The sequence below is a fragment of the Crocuta crocuta genome, unplaced genomic scaffold, assembly GCF_008692635.1.
Source record: "Crocuta crocuta isolate KB4526 unplaced genomic scaffold, BGI_CrCroc_1.0 scaffold467, whole genome shotgun sequence".
Taxonomy (NCBI): domain Eukaryota; kingdom Metazoa; phylum Chordata; class Mammalia; order Carnivora; family Hyaenidae; genus Crocuta; species Crocuta crocuta.
Genome location: NW_027530632.1, coordinates 2,796,012 through 2,800,119, shown reverse-complemented (window position 1 = coordinate 2,800,119; position 4,108 = coordinate 2,796,012). Strand labels below are relative to the sequence as shown.

General features: G+C 42.2%; 1 long non-coding RNA gene and 1 pseudogene across 2 annotated transcripts in view; both read right to left on the bottom strand.

Moving 5' to 3' along the window:
- The window catches only part of LOC144235125 (uncharacterized), a 146,360-nt gene that overhangs the window by 43,040 nt on the left and 99,212 nt on the right, over nucleotides 1-4,108 (bottom strand). The window lies entirely within an intron of this gene.
- On the bottom strand, nucleotides 321-996 carry LOC144235119 (large ribosomal subunit protein uL15 pseudogene; annotated as a pseudogene).

Genomic DNA, 4,108 nt, shown 5'->3' with positions numbered 1-4,108 from the left:
GCCTGGGTGGGGAGGGGGAAGAAATAACAAGTTACCCATGAGAAAATAATTTTAAAAGATCAGGCTGGCATCAGATCTTTTTTTCTGTAATGCTAATTGTCAGAAGACACTGAAGCATCATCAACGAAATTTTGAGAGCCTACTTGGGTTGGAAGAGAAGGTCATTTAGAGCCACGCAAGAACTTAGAGACTGAACCATCCACAAATAGCTGTGAGTAATATTTTCCCTCCTTTGTTTGTTTGTTTGTTTGTTTGTTTTTCTCTTCCTTCCTTTCAGCACTTGTTACCATTTAGTGAACCTGTCCCCACTTGGCTTCAAGCTACCAGGACACAGGACTCCACCCTCCACCCCCACCCCGACATACACCTTTAATCTTCTCTTCAGCTCTTCTACTGAAGAATTTCACCTTCACCATGCCAGGCTGTTTGGGGAGCTTCTCCTTCTCCAAAACTTAAAAAAAAAATTTATTTTTAATGTTTATTTACTTTTGAGAGAGACAGACCATGAGCGGGGCAGGGGCAGAGAGAGAGGGAGACACAGAATCCGAAGCAGGCTCCAGGCTTCGGGCTGTCAGCGCAGAGCCCGACGTGGGACTCAAATTCATGAACCAAGAGATCATGACCTGAGCTGAAGTGGGACGTTTGATTGACTGAGCCACCCAGATGCCCCTCTCAAAACTTTGTAATAGCCCAGTCATGCTACATCAATGATAGGAGCTCCAATCTTGTTTCTGGCAGCCTATCTCCGTGTCTGCTCACTGACCAAGATCAACAGCCTATCAAGGCTGACAGTTGGCCAGAAGCTCTGGTTCCTCTTTACATGGTAATGCGTCACACCAACTTTTCCAAGGTAGCCTGGGTGGCATTTGTCAGAGTTCATCCGGTGGTGATGCCACCAGCATTTCCCTCACCTCCCTGGTTCTTCTGGTGCTCGTCAATGGGGCCATGGCCACGGCTCAAGCGAAGTTTCCGGGTCTTCCTTAGTCTGAATTGCATGTTGGCCATCCAGACAAAAGAGAGCCTGGGTAGTATTTTCAAAAAAGAATAAATTGCAACACACCAAAATGTGTTATCACAATAAATAATTTCAATAGAGAGAAAATCTGATTTAAAAACATTTGTACTCACTACTTGAGATCACTAATATTTATGTTCAGTGTTGAAATAATTGTTAACATGGTTATAAAATATGATAAACAACTTTGGATGAATATACAATTACACTAATCTAGGGGCGCCTGGTTGGCTCAGCCGGTTAAGTGTCTGACTCTTGATTTTGGCTCAGGGCATGATCTCACGGTTCGTGGGTTCAAGCCCTGCACTGAGCTCTGTGCTGACAGTGCAGAGCCAGCTTGGGATTCTGTCTCCCTCTCTCTCTTTCTCAAAAGAAATAAATAAACATTAAAATTTTTTTAAAAATCAACTAATCTAGTTGTGACATCCAAGATTATTCTGACAAAAATGGCAAAGGAAGGGGGAGAGGATAAAGATAAAATATGTCACAATTTCTTTATCCTTTTTGTTTAAATGAAAAAAAATATTTTTCAATCATTTCAAAGGAAAAAAAAAACCAATGTTAATGTGTAGAAAGTCACAAAATAACTTCAGTAACACTTCTAAATCACAAACGAAAGGACCAAGTTAGAGTTAAAAGTCTGAAGGAATATGCAATAAAATATTAATAACATGTTAGAAAACAGAACTCAACCAACTAACTTTGAAGATCTAATTGACTTTGTTAAGTACTTCAGGAATTGGGTGGCATCCCACCTAGCAAGTAAAGAGAGACGTGAGGAGTTGAAAAAAATGGAAGGTTTTAGGAGCACCTAGGTGGCTCAGTTGGTTAAGCAGCTCAGGTTGTGATCTCACGGTTCATGAGTTCAAGCCCCATGTCGGGCTCTGTGCTGACAGCTCAGAGCCTGGAGCCTGCTTCAGATTCTGTGTCTCCCTCCCTCTCTGCCCCTCCTCCTCTCACATTCTGTCTCTGTCTCTCTCAAATATAAATAAAACATTAAAAATAATTCAAAACGGAAGTTTTTATAGGCAGGAGAGTGGGGTAAGGAAATTATTAGCAAAAGAAAAGATTGTTTCAGGCCAGGATGAGTGCTTTTGGGGAGGAAAGGGAACAGAAGGGTTTTTATCATGCAGATTACCTCACTCTAGTGCTAACAAGGAAAGTTCAGATTGACTGTGACAAAGTCACCATTCTTTCAAAAATTGCTTATTACATTTCAAAACCATGTTAACAATTATTTCCATACTGAACACTAAATATTACTGATCTCAAGTAGTCAGCACAATTGTGTTTAAATCATACTTTCTCTCTATTGAAATGATTTAATGCGGTAACACGTTTTGGTTGGTTGAAATTTATCCCTTCTTTGAAAATGTCACTCAAACACTGAGAGGTAAAACCTAAGTCTTGGTTTGCTGTTGTGGGAGGCAAACGGCTCCAGTTTGGGCTTGTTTCTTTTTCAACAAAAGCTTCCTCCTGACTTGTGAAGTCCTGGAGATTTTTACTTTTCATTTTTTGCTCATCTATGTTTTGCATTTTTCCATAATGTATACATATTTACTAATGTAAAAACAAGCAAAGACGAATTTCCGTGTCTTACAGAATGAAATTAAGCCGCCATGCTTTTCATTTCTTGAAATTTGCATATCTCTTGGGTTTCTTGTTTTGTTTTGTTTTCTCAAAAATATTTGAGGCAGTTTAACAGAATTAAAACGTAAGACAGAGGGGCGCCTGGGTGGCTTAGTCGGTTAAGCGTCCGACTTTCGCTTAGGTCATGATCTCGCGGTTCGTGGGTTCGAGCCCCGCGTCGGGCTCTGTGCTGACTGCCAGCTCAGAGCCTGGAGCCCGTTTCAGTCTGTGACTCCCTCTCTCTCTGACCCTCCCCTGCTCACGCTGTCTCTCTCTCTCTCCTAGAAATAAATAAAACATTTAAAAAACATTTAAAAAAAAATAAATAAAACGTAAGACAGAGACGGGGTCTGAATCAAGTTGAGCAAATTTTGTTGTTGGAGATGCCTGGGAACTTAAGAGGAAGGAGGCATCACAAGTCTAAGTAAACACACTGTCAACCTTAAGAATAAAATAGCCAGCTATTCGACTAGCAAAATGAATTTATTTAGGAATTGCAGTTCAGGTAAAGATAACTATGCAAGCCAAAGGCAAGTGCAAAGAGACAAAGGCAAGGTCCACTTTTATTAGGTTTTAGGAGAAAATTGGGGAGGGATCTTTTGAACAAAAGTTCACAGGCGAAGAACAAGGGTCGGAGATTGTGGTGGTTTCTCATTGGCTGCGAGCAGTGGTCAGAGCATTGATGCTGGGGCACGGAAGGATCTTCCTTTTTTTCCTTAAAAGCAGGAGATGAAAGAGCTGTGTGAAAAATGTCTTCCTGTTGTCGAGATAATTCTTATCTTCCTTCTTCCTGCAGGTGACGCTGGCTGCAAGGAGTGGTTCTTGCATAAGAGCGCCCCCTTCAGGGCTTCCTTTCTCCATCTTATTTTTAATTATTTATTTTTTTTTAAGTTTATTAATTTATTTTGAGAGAGAGCGAGAGAGAGAGAGAGGGAGAGGATCCCAAGCAGGCTCTGAGCTAGACGTGGGTTGGAGAGCGTCAGGCCATTCTCTCTCTCTAGAAGGCTCTACCTGTTTAATGCATCGCTGGTGCCATATTCCTCCTTGTGGACTGGAGAGCTGAAGAGCCAAAAATGGCTGCCTCAAATTTGACCTCAAACTTTTTAGGTGGGCTATTCTTTCTAGCTTGTTTCTTGGCTTCCGCAGAATACCCTGAGGGCAAAGCATCGCCTGATGGGAACCAAAACTACCCCCTCAAGCAACAGGGACTGTCCTGAGCCAGCAAGAACCCACGGGTGATCGACCTCAAGTCAGTGATTGATTTGACCCTCACTGCCCACATGCACCTACCCACCCGCCTTTGCCCCACATTTTCCTTATATAAACCTGCAAGTATGTTCGCATTTGCAGACACTAGTCTGCTGTCTGCCTGGTGTCGGTCTCACTGAAATAAATCCCTTTCTTGTTTCACCTCCACTCATTTCTCTGCCTTTGGGTTTTGCCAGTGGTGAGTGGCGGGGCCTA